The sequence below is a fragment of the Haliotis cracherodii genome, unplaced genomic scaffold (genome assembly GCF_022045235.1).
Source record: "Haliotis cracherodii isolate W230 unplaced genomic scaffold, xgHalCrac1.p SCAF_14, whole genome shotgun sequence".
Lineage (NCBI taxonomy): Eukaryota > Metazoa > Mollusca > Gastropoda > Lepetellida > Haliotidae > Haliotis > Haliotis cracherodii.
Window position 1 is genome coordinate 30,254,475 of NW_027266269.1, and position 22,877 is coordinate 30,277,351.

A 22,877-nucleotide genomic window follows, 5' to 3' on the forward strand; every position below is an offset into this window, starting at 1 on the left:
GCAAATGTATTTTGTAAATTGTTGCTCCATATATAAAAAAACATATTGTATTTAAACATATTATTATTTACAGATTAAAATAAAATATGCAGCAAAGAGGGTTTGGGTGATCCTGGCACAGCCAGGCTGGTTAGGCTCATTATCAGCTCAGGAACCCGTGAAGATTCCGGGGTAGAATAGGTCTTCAGCAACCCCTGCTTGCTGTAAAATGTGACTATGCTTGCCGTAAAAGGTGACTATGCTTGTCGTAAAAGGCGACTAACGGGATCGAGTGGTCAGGCTCGCTGACTTGGTTGATGCATGTCATTGATCCGAATTGCGTGGATCAATGCTCATGATGTCAATCACTGGATTGTCTGGTCCATACTTGATCATTTACAGACCGCCGTCATATAGCTGGAATATTGCTGAGTGCGGCGTTAAACAACAAACAAACAAACAAACAAACCCTTGCCCCCTCTACACGCAGCCCAGACAGCGAATGGGACTTCTCCCAGGAAGCGCTGCCTAGTCAAACCACCCAGAACCTTTCGGAGAACGTGAAGACTCCCCACCACTGCAGCCTACTGCATTAACCAGATTGTCAGATGGGTGTATTCCTGGTAGCAAGCCTTGGTACTCTCCAAATGTCAGTCAACAGATAGGGAGGTACCAAACCTAAGGCACCTAGAACAACTTGGTACTTGGGATGCAAGCGCGACATTTCGAAAGCGAAGTCCGCATAGTTGCCATGTTTTTTACTGAATCTTGTCAATCACATTTGTGTCAAAAGGGATTAATGGTGGTAGAAGACCACATTGCTTGTCGTAAGAAATTCCAAAAGAGTGAGTTGGTTTCATCCCGCCTTTAGCACTAGTCAAGCAATCTCACGGCGGGGGACACCAGAAATTGGCTTCACACATTGTTCCCATGTGGGGAATCGAACATTCCGAGATAGAATTGGACCCTATCAACTTATACTGGTCGTAAGAGGTGGACTGGGTGGTCAGGTTCGGTGACTTGGTTGATGACGTGTCACCGTCCGTCGTTTTTTACCTGGACAATTTATTTCCGACGAAATCAACATACAAACTATTGATCGTTGTTGATTGGTGTTTAACGGTGCAATTTTCCAGCTATATGACGGCAGCCTTTAAATAATCGAGTCTGGACCAAACAATCCAGTGATTGACATCATGAGCATCGATCCACGCCATTGCAATACGATCATTTGCATCAACCAAGTCAGCGAACCTGACCACCCGATCCCGTTAGTCGCCTTTTACGACAAGCAAAGTCGCCTTTTACGGCAAGCATGGGTTGCTGAAGACCTATTCTACCCCGGATCCTTACGGGTAAACTATTGATTGAATTTGATTACTCATATCACCATGGTACACGCTAAGTTAAATCTTCGATGTTTTAAAATTACAAATTGAATCAAACCACTAATATTAATTATGCCCTTTGTGTTTATCCACAGGGTATACTTGACAGTGGATTTGGGCCAGCACTTCGAGATCTACAATGTATCTATAAAGTTACATTACAGCAAGTCAGTCTATTCCCTCCAGTCATTGCAGCAGGTAGGGTGATTGGGTCCCTGCTGTTCTTGAGAATCCGTGGTCACTTCGACCTCTATGGCGTCACAGCAACAACTATGACCACAGCATGCTGTCTCTTGGCCTTGGTGCCTGTTGTGCCCTCTTTGTGGATGGCTCTGGTTGTGTCTAGTGGGGTTGGATTGGTCACTGGAGTTGCAGTGCATGGTAAGACTTAGGTTGTCATCATGAGAGTATTTTTGTTTGATTGTTTGTTTGTTTGTTTGTTGTTTAACGCCGCACTCAGCAATATTCCAGCTTTATGACGGCGGTCTGTGAATAATTAAGTCTGGACCAGACAATCCAGTGACTGACAACACGAGTATCGATCCACGCAATTGGGATACGATCACATGCATCAACCATGTCAGCGAGCCTGACCACCCGATCGCCTCTTACGACAAGCGTAGTCGCCTTTTACGGGAAGCATGGGTTGCTGAAGACCTATTCTACCCCGGATCTTCAAGGACCTCATGCGAGTATTTAGTTCTGCCATGAAGATCAGTGTTCGGAAAGCTGATTCTTTCTCAAATGGTGTTAGTTCTCGTTTGTACTCGATGACCCTGCTTCGTCGGGAAGTTAATTGCAAAACTCAGACAGCTGCAAAATGGTAATGCCCTAAAAAATATTTCTCTTATAATAGTTCACATAAAAGTTTACCACCACAAACGACCAAGGGGTATGGAACTATTGACCTCCAGATCCCCATGTAAGAGAAAACAGTTGCTTCTTCTCCATTCATAAAATTTTGGCCTTTTACGCTCAATGGCATCTGTTTGGGTTTGTAATCGAGACTGATTATTCATCTGTAGTTGATGTTTTCAATTTTCAACACAATCATTCCAACAACGAATCTTTCAGTTGACAATCACAAAAAGGCAAAACTATTGGGCAAAGTATGTGACAACAGCGATACATCACAGGCCCTATAATAATATGTCGGGTTTGTTCAATATCAATACTGTGGATACACATTCTCAAAATATATTAAATTGTTTTTAAAGAAAAAAAAAAGGTACTCTGTGCCCCTGTATTCTCAGCAGTTGAAACGTGGTCACTTGATGCAAATAAGCATAGGCTTATTTTGTATGGCATATCATCTATAGCTGATATGGTTGGGTATTCTGCCATGTCACTTCTGACTGGACAACTGATGGCTCTAATATATGTACAAATGTTAAACTACATTATGGTTGCTGTATCACTGCTGCAACTTGTATTGATCGTGTTATTATATATGACTGCTAAATTAGATGTGTGATGACTGTGATAGTCTTTGACAATGGCCTATTCAACAACTGTGGGTTCACATCCATAGCCATGCAATAATATGTCAGTTCACTCGAGAGGTTTCCCCTGTTGATTGTCTTGGAACAGGCTCTCTGTTTTGAAGATATTAGAGGCTGGCAGGAATTCGACGTATTCAGACAGGAATTCAATCTATACTCGCAGATCAGACGAAAGTAACATTGCTGTTTTACTGTTCCAAAATTACCTCGCTACTGTTCCCCTTACATGGGGGCCTGGAATGGCCACTCATATGTAGGTACTACCAGATACTTACTAAATTACTACTACTACTACAATGAAACACAACCAGCCAAATCGACGTGCCTTCCCATCCGATCGACTCTGGCCTCCTCTCACCACAACCATAGGTTACTTTGGGTCAGTTTTAACGAAGAATTTCTTCGGGTTTGTTCAATATCAATACTGTGGATATACATTCTCAAAATATATTAGACCCGTGATGATTCCGGGGTAGAATAGGTCTTCAGGACCCATGCTTGCCGTAAAAGGCAACTATGCTTGTCGTGAAAGTCGACTAACGGGATCGGGTGGCCAGGCTCGCTGACTCTGTTGATGCATGTCATCGATCCCAATTGCGTCGGTCGATGCTCATGATATTAATCACTGGGTTGTCTGGTCCTGACTCGATTATTTACAGACCGCTGTCATATAGCTGTAATATTCCTGAGTGCGTCGTTAAACAACAAACCAAACCGAAACCCCAAAATATATTAAATTGTTTTTAAAGAAAAAAACATTTCGGTAATTGTCAGAAGGAACACAGTGATACTGATACGTCTATTTGTATGAAATGAATGTATACTCTGTTTTCGTTAATAAGTCATATATTCAAAGAACGTATTCTGGTGAAGAAACATCATAACATACTTTCTTTTGCAGCAATGATGGTCTTGTCCGGCGAGATGAGTAAAAGGCATCCAGCTTCCATACATATCATCAGCCTTGCTATTTCTGTAGGTGAATTTACAGGACCATTGATTATCTCTTTATTCTTAAGTGACAATGACTACCATCGTGAAGATAGCTACATCACTGCGTCCATGTCTCACAATAACAATGAGACAGTTGCTTCACAGAATAGCAAAGACGAAGTGTGCCACAATTTCAGATCCAATGTGATATACGGTTTCTTTGTCATCGCAAGTGTAGGAATGATCGTTTTTGCATGTTATGTATTCTCACATCAGATGTTTGAAGACGGCATTAACTACAATCAACTACATCACAACCACAACAATGTTCTCCCCTACAACAAGTTTGATGTAATAGTGTTAAGTGTAATGATGATGTACACTACAGTCTGTGCACCAATGATCTTTGTATATGGACAGTTTTTACCAACTTTTGGAATTTATTGCAGTTTATATTCAAGCACCAGACAGGTTACAAACATATCATTATCGTTTTACGCCTGCACCATAGTTGGCCAGTTGCTAGGTGTGTTAAGTAGCCTAGTTATTACACAAACTGTTCTCATTAATGTCTGCACCGCTGGGGGCATAGTGGCATCTGTCGTACTCAGTTACGTATCAGAAATAAATACAACATGTTTATGGATAGGTACAAGTGTTTTAGCAGTACTCTGTGCCCCTGTGTTCTCGGCAGTTGAAACGTGGGCACTTGATGCAAATAAGCACAGGCATATTTTGTATGGCATATCATCTATAGCTGATATGGTTGGGTATTCCGCCATGTCACTTCTGACTGGTCAACTGATGGCTCTTGTATATGTACAAATGTTAAACTACATTATGGTTGCTGTGTCACTACTGCAACTTGTACTGATCGTGTTGTTATATATGGCTGCCAAATTAGGTAAAGAGGCTGCATTGGGATAGATGTGTGATGACTGTGATAGACTTTGACAATGGCCAATTCAACAACTGTGGGTTCACATCCATAGCCATGCGACTGATCTCATCGAACTGCGGAGACATATGTATTGGAGAGACTTCACGCCCCCTAGCTACCAGAATAATGGAACACAAGACCTCTGTTGATAAATCTGACATGAAATCTGCCCTTTCGGAACATCTCATCAAAATCCTCACCACCATGTTTCCTGGCAACAAACCAAGATTCTCAATATCAACATCAGTCCAGTTGAGAGGAAACTTCAAGAAACTATTGAAATCCAAAGAAAGAAACCAACCATTAACAGAGACCAGGGCAATTACCTACCCTCTGTGTGCCCCACTGTGGTTGAATGCTGTTATCACCCGCATATGGACACCTTGACATCTTGTTATTACACACAGTTACCCTCTGTGTGCCCCACTGTGGTTTAATGCTGTTATCACCCGCATATGGACACATTGACATCTTGCTATTACACACAGTTACCCTCTGTGTGCCCCACTGTGGTTTAATGCTGTTATAACCCGCATATGGACACATTGACATCTTGCTATTACACACAGTTACCCTCTGTGTGCCCCACTGTGGTTTAATGCTGTTATCACCCGCATATGGACACATTGACATCTTGTCATTACACACAGCTACCGTCTGTGTGCCCCACTGTGGTTTAATGTTGTTATCACCCGCATATGGACACATTGACATCTTGTTATTACACACAGCTACCCTCTGTGTACTCCACTGTGGTATAATGCTGTTATCACCCGCATATGGACACATTGACATCTTGCTGTTACACACAGTTACCTTCTGTGTGCTCCACTGTGGTTTAATGCTGTTATCACCCGCATATGGACACATTGACATCTTGCTGTTACACACAGTTACCCTATGTGTGCTCCACTGTGGTTTAATGCTGTTATCACCCGCATATGGACACCTTGACATCTTGTTATTACACACAGCTACCCTCTGTGTACTCCACTGTGGTATAATGCTGTTATCACCCGCATATGGACACATTGACATCTTGCTGTTACACACAGTTACCCTCTGTGTGCTCCACTGTGGTTTAATGCTGTTATCACCCGCATATGGACACATTGACATCTTGCTGTTACACACAGTTACCCTCTGTGTGCTCCACTGTGGTTTAATGCTGTTATCACCCGCATATGGACACCTTGACATCTTGTTATTACACACAGCTACCCTCTGTGTGCTCCACTGTGGTATAATGCTGTTATCACCCGCATATTGACACCTTGACATCTTGTTATTACACACAGCTACCCTCTGTGTGCTCCACTGTGGTTTAATGCTGTTATAACCCGCATATGGACACCTTGACATCTTGTTATTACACACAGCTCCATCACTACACCTGCATAGCACTTCATTGGCTTCTGTCCCGTTAATCTCCTTGTTGGCTTCGTCATAATATTGTTATCTTTGCACATTAATCCTAACATGTGTTATTACTGTAAATCGTGAAATTAATGCGTCTCCAAAATATTGCGACCTCCGGCCCCTAGCAACTCAATATGAATGAAAATGTCCTCTGTGAGGTTTACAGGATAATCCTCACCTTAATCCAACCTTACATTAACGCTCGCGTTAATTTCAAGATTTACAGTATATCGTCCGTATATATATATATATATATATATATATATATATATATATATATATATATAAACGCAATATGCTTACTCATTAATCGCCTCATGAAGGGCAAGCCCTGGAACGTCATTACAAACAATATAAGAAGATGATGTACATAAAAAGTGCCATGTATTAAATGTGGTTTAATATCTTCTGTTGCAGAACTTTTAAAATTAATACTTGTTACACATTGATAAATATACTGCTTCATAAAGACGAGGTGTGTTTTTTCTATTCTATATCAAAAAGCATTATACACGTCACAGAACTCCTTTCTAATATGTTATTACGGATGTGAATCGGAATTTCTGCTCCGATAATTGTCAGCACTCCTAATACCACAGAGTGCGACTTTCACCTACCCTTGGGCCTACTCTTAGAAGTGTTACTAAAGCTTAAGGCATTCGAATGATCTGATATCGTTCAATAATTGTCAAGTAGCCAATTCCCTTCCATTGAACAATACATAAAAGAGTCTGGCGGAACCCTTTCATTTGTTTCATAGTTAGATCTATGCATAAAGATTCAGAGTGACAATAGAGCATCTACAATATCACAACACTGTTAACTACAACTTTCCTACAGTCAGTTTTTTCTAAAACAAATAAGCTTTATTCCAGGAGCTCGAGCCTTTGGTGAGTGAGAGAGTTGGGTTTAACGCCAGTTATATTGCGGTCTAGCCTTTTGTGTCTACATTTATGTACTTCTGAGGTACAATCGCGCTTGATCTTTCTACGCAGACTTCAAAGAATCATACGACTCTTGGTCAAAAGCTATTTGATTAGGGTTACAACATTTAAGGCCTTAGTTATGCTTTCAAAACCTTTTGTCGTCATGACATGGCTGAACTATTCCCGATCTGATCTTAAGGTTAACTCCACTCACTCACTCAAAACCTTGTAAGGCTGAAATGTGGGGGACATTTTGAAATAGGACACATTGCTTACCAAGTTACGTCGATGAAATTCCCTATTTTGACCTACCATGTGTTCCATATGTATTTGTTCAGGCGAAATTGACTTGTCTTTGCAAGCATTTGTGATGGATGCCACTGACAGGGCAGGATACGCACACCCTTTCGCAAACAGCTGACATTATCACTAATTCATTGTGATTCATAACACATGCCATATGGCGACGAGACCAAGTTAATATTTTTACAATTTAGTCATTAATGCAAAGTTTTGTTTGAAAATAAGTTGTAAAACATATTTGAGCATACTACATTTAGAAACAATTCATGAAACATGTTTGAGCATAGCAATGTTATATATACAGTTTTAAAACACGGGCTATAGGCCACCAGTAACCCAGATAGGCTACCTCGCTGGGGATCATGGGGACTGACAGTACCTCTGCTTCTTGCATGATACCCCAGCAGGATTTACGTCATCACTTTAGCCACTGGTGGTTGTGCACAATGCTAGCCAATATTAAAAAATACTCATCACTGGTTGATGATGGTTACATTGATTATGATGGATTACGTGTCACGCAAGGGAGGGGGGAAGCAATATTATTTACGGTACGTTAACCTCCTGGACAGAGCCTTCAATAATGTCTGTTAATAATAGCATCACACCAAAGTTAAAAACAAGTACCTCTACGCACTGGAAGATAGATATACCCTCCTATGCCCTGAGGAGACAGACATCCCTCCTATGCACTGGAGGACATACATACCCCCTAGACACTGGAGGACACAGATACCCCCTACGACCTGGGGGTGTACAGATAGCCCCCTAGACACTGGAGGACACAGATACCCCCTACGACCTGGGGGTGTACAGATAGCCCCCTAGACACTGGAGGACACAGATACCCCCTACGACCTGGGGGTGTACAGATAGCCCCCTGTGCACTGGAGGAAATAGATACCCCCTACGACCTGGGGGTGTACAGATAGCCCCCTAGACACTGGAGGACACAGATACCCCCTACGACCTGGGGGTGTACAGATAGCCCCTGTGCACTGGAGGAAATAGATACCCCTGTCCACTCGAGCCATAGATATCCTCTTATGCCCTGGGGAACAAAGATAAACCACCTGTGCCCTGGATGCTATCATAAGAGCAGAACGCTGGTAGAGCTTACCCATTTCACGTAGATCTGGTGTCAAGCAGATTTCCTGTAGCTGGGACCGCCTACATGGTGTACTGGATAGAGTGTCTGTCCACAGAGCGGAAATGGAGTAGTTTTCTCCCTGGCTGGGAGCTACCAGGAACTACATGATGATAGTTATTACCTTGCCTGGCGCCCGGTGTACGAGGCTTAAATGACTCCTCATGCTCAGACGACTCTAGACTCATTTGAGCCTAGGTTCAGATGACTCCCCTTAGGCCCAAACGACTCCCCCGTCGTAGGCTCAATTACCTCCCCAGGCTCAAATGACTCCCCCATTTGTTTTGAAGAATACATAGAGAATCTCACCCAAGTGTCTTTTGATATCAAATATATCAACACGAGTTGATAAAAGTGGAAAAATTCCGAGGCTTGCCGAGGATTTTTGCCACTTTTATCAACGAGTGTTGATATATTTGATATCAAAAGACACGAGGGTGAGATTTTATTTATCATCCAACATCATTCTTCCAACTTTTTCAATTTGTAGACAGTAATTAGCAGTGTCTTTAGTGAAAAAAGTACTGCTAACAGCTTCAGTAGCAGAGCCATTAGTGATGTCATTTGATTGTGACGTCATGGTAACCAGTGACGTCACAATGGTCTGCAAAGCATTGTGATGTAATTTCATTGCAGCGATATCTACAGTGTAGATATCGCTTGATCTCATCCAAGCGATATCTCCTGTGGGAGCCAGTTTTGGATGATAAAAATGTTTTGACACTAATTGTGCAACAGTCTGTGAAAGTCGTACACTAATAATATTTTTCGATGATACAGCACAGCACAAATAACGGCAATGCAAGGTTTGCATTCTCATTGCAATCACATCCATGTGAGGGTGACTCATAACACTGATGTATGGGTCCACCCTGAGAGCGTTTTGTCTTTAGAAACATCAAGACATCCCTTACTCAAGGACCTGAATGTACATGTAACTGGAAACAATAAATTTGAGACATACCTGAAAAAGATGTCAAGATAACCAAAGCTACATGGCACGGGAGGGTTGTTTTTGTTGTTGTTGTTGTTGTTGTTGTTTTGTTGTTTTTGTTGTTGTTGTTTACTTGGTTGGGTCAAATGGCCATCTGGTTTCCCTTTTATGTGGCGCTGCAATTCCTGTTCAGGGTTGTGTTTCTTGTTTCTTTGTTAGTTCGTTTGGGGTTTAACGCCGCACTCAGCAATACTCCAGCTATATGACTGCGGTCTGTAACTAATCTGGAGTCTGGACCAGACAGTCCAGTGATTGACATCAAGAGCATCGATCTACGCAATTGGGACACGATGACATGCATCAGCCAAGTCAGCGAGCCTGACCACCCGACCGCGTTAGTCCTGATCACGACAAGCATAGTTGCTGTTTACGGCAAACATGGGTTGCTGAAGACCTATTCTACCCCGGATCTTCAATGGTTTCTAGGTTTGTCAGCACCATACAGTTTACTGTACCGTAGTTTACTGTATTTCGATATGCCCATGAACGATGAGTTATAGATTCACGAGGCTGGTTCGTAATGGGTTTGTATTATTGATCTGATCACGTGCCACATTTGCAATTAAAATAATCAACCTCCTCGGGCCATGAGTCAGATCATTACGAAATATAATGCACGTATCATAATTCCACATTGTAATAGCCTCAGCCAGGATGATAAGGCCTAACGAGTTGCACATACAGTTAGGGTTCTTATGTTTGATAGCGCTGTTGGATGTAAGTACATGCATATAATGATCTATCAGATTGTATTTCTCTCACTGTAAATATGTGTAATTCAAGACAATGTCTCTCACCCGCAACCATGTGTAAATGTATTGGTTACATTTGACGGTCACCTGTTAACAATCACCCTAATGAAATGGTAAGTGATTAATAGAATTGTCCCAGTGGGGACCCGCGGTAAAATATTGTTTCCAACACCCCGTCGTACGTGGCGACTTAACCCGTGGGAACCCGTGGCATTCCGGGTTAGGATTGGTTCTAATGCTGATCGCTTGAGGCGTCCTTGTGGACCGGATGGTCAGACTCGGTCACTTTGTTGTTAGAATGCCATCGTACCACCGTCATATAGCTGGAATATTGCCGAACTTCGGCAATACTGCTTGATAAAGAGGACAAGCTGACTTTTGAAACGTTGAAGCTTGTTTGTTTGTTTGTTGTTTAACGCCGCACTCAGAAATAGTCCAGCTATATGACGGCGGTCTGTAAACAATCCTGTCTGGACCAGACAATCCAGTGATTAACAACATGAGCATCGATCCACGCAATTGGGATCGATGACATGCATCAACAGAGTCAGCGAGCCTGACCACCCGATCCCGTATGTCGCCTTTTACGACAAGCATAGTCGCCTTTTGCGGCAAGCATTGGTTGCTGAAGACGTATTCTTTCCCGAATCTTTACGGGTGGTTGCGGTAAGTACATGCCGTATGTACTTTGACTTAAAAACAGAGCCAACGAGCCTGACCACCCGATCCCGTTAGTCTCTCTGGTATCATCTATATCTAGAGGATGGATGGATAAATCAGTGGAAGGGAAATGACCGTTCTTGAACTTTTCAACTTCAAAATAACTAAAACTACCGTTATTTGATAAATCATGTTGAGAAATAAATTAGTTTAGCGGTTTGCCTTGTGTTGGGTGGTCGAGCTCAGTGACATGGTTGATAGCTTGTCACCGTTTTCCGACCGTGTTGACCATTCCTTACAATCCCTGGATGGTCAGGACCGGACTCGATAATTTACCGGCCGTCGTCATATAACAGGAATGTTGAAGATTGTGTCGTTAAACAACGAGCACACAAACAGTCAATATAATTTGATTATTTCGATCACCATGGTACAAACCTGGTCAGGTTCGGTGACTTGGTTGATTACCATCCGTCGTTATGTACCTGGACAATTTAACAACACACAAACTAATGTTTGAATTTGATTACTCATATCACCATGGTACACGCTAAGTTAATTTTCGATGTTTTAAATTACGATTTGAATCAAACCACTAATATTAACTGTGCCCCTTTATCCACAGGGCATACTTGACAGTGGATTTGGACCAGCACTTCGAGATCTACAATGTATCTATAAAGTCACATTACAGCAAGTCAGTCTATTCCCTCCAGTCATTGCAGCAGGTAGGGTGATAGGGTCCCTGCTGTTCTTGAGAATCCGTAGTCACTTCGATCTCTATGGCGTCACAGCAACAACTATGACCACAGCATGCTGTCTCTTGGCCTTGGTGCCTGTTGTGCCCTCTTTGTGGATGGCTCTGGTTGTGTCTGGTCTGGTTGGATTGCTTATTGGGATTGCAGTGCATGGTAAGACTAATGTCATAATCCATTGACTGACGAACCGAATGTGGGTGGTTCGATGCTCAACATTAAGGGGATTAATTGCTCAGCATTAAGTGGATAAAACAAGGACAGGTCGGCTTGGATGGATGCACCCATCTCACCCATATTATTACTTACAATAAGGGGACATGGGTGGCCCAGTCGTCTAAGGCGCTGCGATTCGCTGTGCAGAGTTGCGTCCCCTCGACACGCAAGAAACCTATGATTGTGGGAGGAAAGCCCGAAGTGATGCAGGTCTCAGACGTTTACCACTTCGGTGAAACCCACGAGCACGGGTATGGTGCTGACAAACCTAGAAACATAATCGGGGCGAACCGGGATTCGAACCCACAATCATAGGTTTCTGGTGTGCCCAAGGAATGCAACACTGCACAGCGAATCGCGCCGCCTCAGACGACTGGGCCACCCGTGCCCCCGCCAGATAATGGAGTAAAAAAGGGTTCAATATGACTCCACTGGATTAGGGATAACACATGAAAACAAATGAACCCTCAGCACCCTTGGACATCATCAACTCTATTTGCAAAATGACCGAAACTCACGAAGATGCACTTGCCAGAAATACCAAGTTGTACCAATGCACAGCTTCCAGACTTCTCAGACGATGATGACAAACCTGTTGAGACCTTCGAGGTATAATGACCCGGCAACGTCTAGCTACAGCATTTATCCTGACTTTTCCACTGTTCTTCAAGTAATTGCGTTCATGGATCAGATAATCATGTAACTGAATGAGCAGTGGATCAAAACTTCATGTTTATATTCAAATATTTGAATTTGGTAGTTATATTGGATTTTATATTGGATACTCATCGACTTCTTGTGAAATCACTGGTTTGGATTAGTTCTGAGATGATCTCATGTGGTCATACTTTTTACCAACAAATGTGAGTGGAACAAAACTTGGCATAGTGTTTATTGTCACGGACATAAGTAGATACAGACAATAACAATCATTATTGACTCGCCAAAACATGCCATTTCAGAGATAAATATTGATTTTTGAATTTATGCAAATGATTAAGTAATCTCCATGAAACCAATTGTCTGTTTTCCCCGCTCAAATATGTCACCAGAGACCTTCTTTATCTATCCATCAGTCCCTTGACGGCCATATTGGATTTTTTGGCCAGCAGGGGTCTCTAGTGATGGAGTGTCGTGTCTACATGTGTAACAATGAAACACAGCCAGCAAAATCGACTAGCCTCTATACCTGATCCACTGTAGCCTACTAGGTTATTGGTTACTTTAGGACAATTCTAACCAAGAAATCCTTCGGGTTTGTTCCTTATGAACACTGTGGATATTCATTCTGGAAAAGTATTAAAAAATATTTCAAGGAAATTCGTCAGGTAATGGTTAGAAGGAGGACCGTGATAGTGATACTTATATTTGTATGTAATGAATGTAGACTCTGTTATCGTGAATAAGTCATATATTCAGGGTACGTATTCTGGTGAGGAAACATTATAACAAAATTTTCTTTTGCAGCTATGATGGTCTTGTCTGGCGAGATGAGTAAACGACATCTGGTTTCCATTCATATCATCAACCTCGCTATCTATGTTGGAGAATTTACAGGACCATTGATTATCTCTTTTTTTCTGAGCCACAATGATTATTTATTTTTAAGTGACAATGACTACCATCGTGAAGACAACTACACTACCGCGCCCATGTCTCTCAGTGACAATGAGACATTTTCTTCACAGAAAAACAAAGATGAAGTGTGTCACAACTTCAGATCCAATGTAATGTTTGGATTCTTTGCCATCGCAAGTTTGGGAATGATCGTTTTTGTAGGTTATGTATTCTCACAACAGATGCTTCAAGACGGACTTCGCGTTAATGACGACCCACAAGAATACAAACAAATAATTCATCCCTTTAGTAAATTTGATGTAATAATGTTAATCACGATGATGATATATACTACAGTCTGTGCACCAATGATCTTTGTATACGGTCAGTTTCTGCCAACTTTTGGAATTTATTGCAGATTAAATGCCAGCACGATAGAGGTTACAAACATATCATTATCATTTTACGCCTGCACCATAGTTGGCCAGTTGCTAGGTGTGTTAAGTAGCCTAGTTATTACACGAACTGTTCTCATTAATGTCTGCACCGCTGGGGGCATAGTGGCATCTGTCGTACTCATTTTCGTTTCAGAAATACATACAACATGTTTATGGATAGTGACAAGTGTTTTAGCAGTATTCTGTGCCCCTGTGTTCTCGGCAGTTGAAACGTGGGCACTTGATGCAAATAGGCACAGGCATATTTTGTATGGCATATCATCTATAGCTGATATGGTTGGGTATTCTGACTGGACAACTGATGGCTTTTGTATGTGTACAAATATTAAACTACATTATGGTTGCTACGTCAATACTGCAACTGTTATTGATTGTTTTGTTATATTGGACTGTCAGCTGAGGTAAAATTGGAGACTGAAATATTCTTTTATTGGAGTGTGATGGTTGTGATACACTAAGGACAATGGCCATTTACAAAGATTGTTGAATACTATCTCCTTTTGAAGAAGATATTAAATCAATCCTTGTTACCCTCTGATAAATATACCGCTCAATAATGAAAAGGTGGTTTTCCTTTCTTTTAACTTTCCTTTCCTTTCTTCCTTAAAATGCATTATACAGTCACAGCGCTCTTCGCAGATCTTTTTTTCATGCTTTGAATCGAAATTTTCGCTTAGATATTTTGTAGCAGCCCTGATTGTGGTCGTTTCATACCAGATAGTGCAACTTTAACTTTCATTTTGGCAAGAGGTTTAACTTGTGCTTTAGTCTTATCATGATCTGATATCTTTCAATAACTGTCAAATAACAAATTTCCCTCCTTTGAACTGGGAATAAATTAATCCAAGGAAACCGCCTCATTTGTTTAATATTTTTATCCATTAATTAAGAGTGAGTGAGTGAGTGAGTTGGGTTTAACGTCGCTTTTAACAGTATTCCAGTTGTATCGCGGCGTGTCAGCTTAATGTGGGAGGAAAACCCAAAGTGATGCAGGTCTCAGACGTTTATCACTTCTGTGAAACCCACGAGCACGGGTATGGTGCTGACAAACCTAGAAACATAATCGGGGCGAACCGGGATTCGAACCTACAATCATAGGTTTCTGGCGTGCCCAAGGGACGGCACTCTGCACAGACGACTGGGCCACCCGTGCCCCCTATTAATTAAGAATGAAAGTGACAATAATATATCTACTTCATGACAAGAATACCAATTGCGCTCCCTTTCTTGCTGATCTGAGTCGTATGTCATTTGGCCTAGAAGTTTTACTTAAGCTTCAGGTATATCGATGATCTGACATCGTTCAATAACCACCAAATAGCCAATTCTCTTCCATTGATTTACCCAATTAGAAATAGAGGAGATCAGTGAGACCGCTTCGTTTGTTTAATATTTAGATCTATGCATAAAGATTCAGAGTGACAAAACACTCACCACATGACTGTATGACAAGAGGGATGACTTTCCAATAGTCAACGTTCGAGAAATTGAGCTTGCACTTTGTAAGACTTCACAGAGTCATACGACTCTTGCTCAAAAGTTGTTTTGAAATTTGGTTGATTAAATTTACAACTGCGATTGTTAGTGGCTGTATCCTCGAAGGGGGTTAAGGTACTGTAAAATTATTGTCCCCCTGAGAGGATACGTAAGTTCCACAGCTTTCAAAGTAAATTTAGAACTACCACGTTTTTAATCGTAGAATAGGCTAACTCTGCCAATAATCGCCAACACTAGAAAATGTAAATCCTGCTGGGGTCTATGCAGGAAGCCAAAGTACTGTAAGTCCCCATGGTCCCTAGTATGGTGATCTACCTTCAATTGCTGGCGATCTATAGCCTGTTTTTATCTTGTATCGTTATATATAGTGCTTTTCTTTTGAATGATTCCGGACTAGTTTTATAACTTTTTCTGTGATAAGTCTAGTAATTTTATTCTCCTTCGTTGGCAGGTTTTTTTTATATAAGTCCAATTGTATTGATTATGCTGAACTATTGATAGTCACGATATGGCTGAAATATTACCAGTGTGACTTAAAATTATAACTCTTTCACTCATAACTCATTGTTTGATTAGGAGTACAACATTCAAAAGCTTTCAAAAGGTTTCATGGAAGACATCCAGGTGACATTTCCAAATCTGAACATCGATGACCGAAATGGTTTCCGATGCAATTCCTTTTTTTTATGTACTATGTGTTTACGTGTTTGTTTGTTCTATGGACACTGTCTTTGTGTGTTCTTGTGATCGTTGCCCTCTTAGCGAAAACCTGGTATCATCACTAATTGATAGTGATTCATAAATACCTGCTTATGATAGACTAGTAGTCAGAATCATACATCATTGTTTGTTTGTTTGTTTATATTACAGCTATATGACGGCGAGTCTGGACCAGACAATCCAGTGATTAATATCATGAGCATCGATCCACGCAATTGGGATCGATGACATGCATCAACCAAGTCAGCGAGCCTGACCACCCGATCCCGTTAGTCGCCTCTTACGACAAGCATAGTCACCTTTTACGGCAAGCTTGGGTTGCTGAAGACCTATTCTACCCCGGAATCTTCACACCAGGACAGAATACGTGCTACAGATGCGGTCGTAGGTATGCTTTTTCTCACTCTGTTAGGTTTGGTATGTTTGTTGTGCGTGTCACCGTATTCCAATTGCGTGGATCGATGCTCATGGCAATCAAGGGCTTGTCTGGTCCAGACTCGATTATTTACAGACCGCCGTCACATAGCTGGAATATTGCTGAGTGTGGCGTTAAATAACAAACAAACCAGCAAAGTTATTCCTGTCGGCCAGGTCGGCCTGATGTTCACCAGCAAAGGTGCCACCAAGTAGTGAATGTTGCAGCCTAGCTGCACATCATGTGCCTTGACATGAACGTACCACTGCCACCTACTCAGGCTTATGAAGTTGCCAGTGATGACACTGTATATCATGGACGTATTTGTGATGGGTTTCAAACTAGGCGTGGTGTAATCCGCCATTTTTTCTCAAGACAGTGAACAATACTGAACATGTGAAACAATGAAATATTTTCTGACATGTACTGAAATGTTTCTCCTAAAACAGACAGATGCAAGTGTGAGCTACATATCTAAACATGACAACAAAACTGATGATGAAGTGATATAAGAGGAGAAAACATTTTTTTCTACTTGTTTCAGTAACAGTTTTCATTATTTTCCCCCGCCACGAAGTGGAAGGGGGAAATAGGAATGGATGCCGTCTTTCCGTCCTTCCGTCCGTCCGTCTGTTCGTCACATTTCGTTTTCGGAGCAGAACACAAAAGCCATGAGAGATATCTTAACCAAACTTGGCATATAGATAGGTCTAGTGGTGAACTGGTGCCTTTTGGTCGTTTGGGATTTAAAAAATAAATACTTTTCGAGTTTCCATGGCCACGACTTTGGCTTAGACTGAAAAAGGCGGTAGTCCTCGTTTCCGGAGCAGATCTTGAAAACCGTACAACATTTCTTCGCCAAACTTGGCACATAGATAGGAGTAGTGGAAAACTGGTGCCTTTCGATACTTTGAGATTAAAAAAAATTATTTGTCGAGTTTCCATGGCAACGACTTTGACTTAGACTAAAAATGGCGGTTATGCTCGTTTCAGGAGTAGATCTTGTAAAACGTACAATATTTCTTCACCGAACTTGGCACATAAATAGGTCTAGTGCTAAACTGGTGCCTTTTGATAGTTTTGGAGTTTTTACAAATGTTTCCTTAGCAAGCGCTTCACTCGGAAACCTTTACATATTCTACAAAAACATATACGCAGTGTTATCCGAGATCCGTTAGCATAATTACCTAATTGAGATGTATACCATTTGACAAAGGAACTTGGACAAGGTATATGGTGAATTATTGTGAAAACACAATTTACAAGTGGCATCCGAACCAGCATACTTCAGTGCATGGTGGTAAGATGAAATAAAACTGAAACTTGAAGATTTCGTTAATGTGCTGAAAATGACATTTTCCACGAAGTGGATGGGGATATAGGAATGGGTGCCACCCATCCTCCCGTTCTCCCGCTCGTCATGTTTTGTTTCCGGAGCAGAACTTAAATACCATGAGAGATATCTTAACCAAACTTGGTACATAGATAGGTTTAGTGGAAAAACGGTGCCTTTTTGGTATTTTTGGATTTAAAAAAATAAAAAAATTCGAGTTTCCCCGGCAACGACTTTGACTTAGACTGAAAATGGCGGTAGTCCTCGTTTCCAGAGCAGATATTGAAATCCTACTAAATTTATTTTATATATATTTTTATAAAATGTATTTTTCGAGTTTCCCTGGCAACGACTTTGACTCACACTGAAACTAACCAAACTTGGCACAGATCATGAATACCATGCAACATTTCTTCACCAAACTTGGCACATAAATAGGTCCAGTGGTAAACTGGTGCCTTTTGATAGTTTGGGGAGTCTGACTTGCACCCCTTGACATACGGGTGTGTTTCAAATTCAGAGAGGAGACTAATTTGAAAAAACAACAACTTTGTGGTGTAGATATACATCAAGAAGAACATTCAGCACCCTGGGAATATATGTACAAGCATGGAGAGCTCGGGCCGGCACATGTTTGTGCACCCTAGAGGTCACATGCAAGTAAAGATTTTCCCCTACACCCCTGTGTCAGACTGGACATTGGGTGGGATTTTGTTGCGAACATGCGATGTCTACATTTGATTTTGTGCGTGTTTCAAAGGTGAGATATGTATGAATGTACAGGACAAGGCAACCTTGTTTACAGACCCAAAACTGGACAGTATCCACGAAGTTAGGAGACACCCGTTCGTTTCACTGCTATTGGCTGCCGATGACATAGTATCGAACCCGGGACCTACTGGTGGGGACCTCACAGGATTGGAATCAGCCATTATAAATCAGATTAAGGAATCTGAAGACAGATTATCAAGAGACATACGATCTTTGAGAGAAGAAGTTCACTCGATCAAGGCAGAGGTATGTGAACTGAGAACAGAAGTCAGTGTGAATAGAGAAGAACGGGCTATTCTCAGACTAGATGTTGACGAAGTATCCAACAAAGTAGATGAACTTTATTACTGGTCTGACAGTATTAGTGACCTAGAGTCTAGAGTAGAACACCAGGAAAGACAGAGCAGACGAAATAATTTGATTGTATATGGGGTACCAGAGGGAATAGAAGAATCTTTTAAAGTGTGCAAGGAAAGGATACTAGACATTTTTAATAGAGCCAGAAATAAGAATCCTACATATGAGGAACTTGCTGATAGAAACATAGAACGTGCACACAGGATACCCCGCAAAACAACAAATAATCCCCGCCCTCGTATAGTGAAAACACTTGTATTTAGGGATACCCTGAGAGAAATGGGATATGTTGTGGCTAATGACCTAACATATTTCCAGCGACAAGAGCTAGGCAGGTTACATCGTGAAAACTCAGATAAGAGGGTTTTTTATAAAGGAGGGAAACTTGTGGAGGATGTGAAGAAGGATAGTAAGATGAGAGATAGCCAAGAGACACCAGAGAGAACTACAGCACACAGACCGGAGAGAAGGGATAGCCAGAACATCAGAACATCAACATCACCCCCCACAAGGACATAGACGGGGAGGTTCACACACAGGACCACGACTTCTGAGTTCTCGCTCTAGGGCCTGGGACAGGTCAGCAAACCACTAGGGGTGCGACGAGACCGAGCATGATTGTAGGACGCCTCATGTAGATACGATAGATGATGTCAATGATTGTAAATTTGAGAATAGAACATTTGTTTTCTGGAATTATCAGGACTTAATTCTAAATTAACTGATCAGGACTTTACCGATTACTTAAACTCATTTGACTTCATCGGCATAACAGAAACAAGGACGAAAGATATAGACATGTTTGTTATTTCCAGGAAGTGGAAGCTATGGATCAAAGAAGCTGAAAAGATTTCCAACTTTGATAGACTTTCTGTTGGTATTGCCATATTAGTTAGACAACAACTTGATAAATATTTAAAATGGTCTAAAGTTTACGACAGTGGCATTTTCTTGCAGTTAGATAAAACCGTATTTTGATTTAAAAAAACATTTGCTATATTCATGTGTTTATGTCCACCCTGAATGTTCTACTTGGTACACAAACCCTTTGAGTCAATGCAAAAATGGCATACATATATTACAGAATGACTTACTTGATAAACTAGCACATTGTGATGATGTTTATTTGATGATTGGGGGAGACACTGAATCTGATTTTGTAGAAGATGATATCCTTGAATATCTCGAGGGACATGATAACGGTGTATGGGGATTTCTGTTAGACAAATTCAGCTTAAAAAAGATTTCTGTGGATTTATCTTTGAATAACTTTGGTAAGAGCTTACTAGATTTATACAGTATACTGAATATACATATTATCAATGGAAGGTGCGGGTCAGACGCCGGGGTGGGAGATTTTACTTTTATAGGAAACCAGGGTGCGAGTGTGGTTGATTATGTTATTGCTTCGTCCGAGTTGTTTGATATGTGCCATAGCTTTGACATACCGTCTCGAGCCGAGTCATCACACATTCCTGTCACGACTAGTTTACGTACGCTTCTAGTAAGTGACCCTACGCCACGCAATACACTTAACAATGCTTCCTTCAAATGGGTGTGTGTTGAAGAGAAGGCTGAACAGTTTAGAATAAACCTTATTTCTGGGACTGCGGATGATTTACTGGAGAAGGCTGTAGATGTAGCATTTGTTAACGGTGAAGAAAGTATTGGGTATTTTACTGAAGCTGTTATTATTGCTGCATCTGATATGAAGAAAATGAATAAGGGCTGTAAATATGAGCAACAATGGTTTGATAGCGAATGCTAGCTATTCAGAAAGGAACGAAGTAGACGTTTTAATAACTTTAGAAAGAATAAGGACAGAGGATAACTATAATAGAGTAAGAAATCAGTATAACGATGTTTGTAAGAAAAAAAAAGAATATTTACAACAAAAACAGAAACTGTTGGAATCAAGCATAGATAATTCTAAAACATTTTGGGTATCGCTAAAAGCCATTAAACAAAATAGATATTGGAAAAATGACATTGATATTTAAGCCTGGTTTGAGCATTTCCAGGAACTGTTTTCAGTCGCATTAAGCCATGACGATAGCAATCAATTTGTCATGGAATTCAACGAAGATAGAGTTGACAGTGTAACAGCTGATATTCTTGAATGTCCAATATCTAAAGAGGAAATTATTGACAGCATATCAAACCTTAAAGATAATAAGGCAGCTGGAAATAATAATGTCATAGCAGAGTTTTTTAAACATACCTCAGATATTTTAATACCATATTTGGAACTTAACTTTTAGAGAGATCATATTTTCCAGAGAATTGGACAGTTGGCATCATTGTTCCTCTTCATTAACAGGGTGCAATGATTGTTATGATAAAATAAGTGAGTCACAAGCAGGTTTTAGAAAGGGCTACTCCACCACTGCCAATGCTTTTATCCTATGTTCTATAATACAGAGATATCTATCAGTGAAGCGAGGGAAGCTGTATGCTGTATTCGTAGATTTTTTCAAAAGCTTTTGACTCTGTGAAAAGGGTTAACTTGTGGTCACTCTTTCAAAGACATAGGCTGAGTAGCAAAATTGGAAAGCTATTGTGCTCTCTATATAAAAATGTGAAGGTGTGTGTCCGGAACAATGGCGCTATATCGGATATTTTTGTAAGTAGCATGGGTGTCCGACAAAGGTGTTTGTTAAGTCCCTTCTTATTTTTCTTCTTCATAAATGAATTAACATATCAAATCCAAAATAATTACACCGATGGAATACAACTACAACCCAAAACTATTAATTTTTTTCTGCTTCTTTTCGCTTATGATAAAGTCATGTTCTCGAGCACAATACCTGGCTTGCAAAAGCAAATACATGTATTAGAGAGTTATTGTGACGGGTCAAAACTTACAGTAAATATGGATAAAACCAAAGTTGTAGTTTTTAAAAATTGTGGTAACATATCCAGAAAAGAAAAATGACTCTACAGAGGGGAGCCAGTAGAAGTTGTTCCATTTTATAAATACTTAGGCGTGTGTCTTACAAGTAGATTAATTTGGTCAAGGAATGCACATAACATTTCATTGCAAGCCAAGACTTTGTTTTTATAGGCATATTAAAAAGTCTTAGAGTTCAGGACAATATAACATAAGATGTTTATTTTAAAATATTTGATACAAAAATAAGTCCGATTCTTTTGTATGGATTAGAAATTTGGGGCCTAGAACATTTGGATGTTATTGAGAAACTACATTTATATGCATGTAAAAAGTTCTTGGGTGTAAAATGTAGCACAGAAATCGCAAGGGTATATGTTGAGTGCGGACAGTTTCCCATGTATAGCAATAGTTATTTAAAGGTACTGGGTACTGGGTCAAGCTATTAAATATGCCATCTTCGTGATACCCTAGAAAATGTTATAATATGATGCTTCTCTGCGACAGCCATGGGAAACAAAATTGGGCATCAAAAGTTAAAAACATGGTTATATTTGGTTACAGCAACATGTAGATATGCCACAGCATTTCTTCTCCCGTTTGACACAGACCTTAAAAGATATGTACATCCAAAAATGGTATGGTTCTTTGTTCAGTTCTAGAAAAGCAAATTACTACATTACATTTAAGACTACTATAATACGAGAACCTTATCTATTAAGTGTAAATTTACATAAGTTTAGAACAGCTCTTTCTCGTCAAGCTATTCTCAGTACACCTCATGGTGTTCTAAAAATATGAGTACTATATTTCAGTACATCCAAATCAAATTTAAACATGAATTAAGGTAATGAATGGGTTTTTCCATAATCAAAGTACACAATATATATGTGAATGATTTTGGAAAATATTTGTTTTTTTCTCACCCAATCACATGTTCATAAACTGAGTGAACTCACAAAAAA

At 40.5% G+C, this 22,877-nt stretch overlaps 1 pseudogene; it reads right to left on the reverse strand.

Annotated features, from left to right (window-relative positions):
- Positions 1–1,617: 1,617 nt before the first annotated feature.
- The window catches only part of LOC139460353 (sodium-dependent glucose transporter 1-like), a 55,970-nt pseudogene continuing 34,710 nt past the window's right edge, over positions 1,618–22,877 (reverse strand).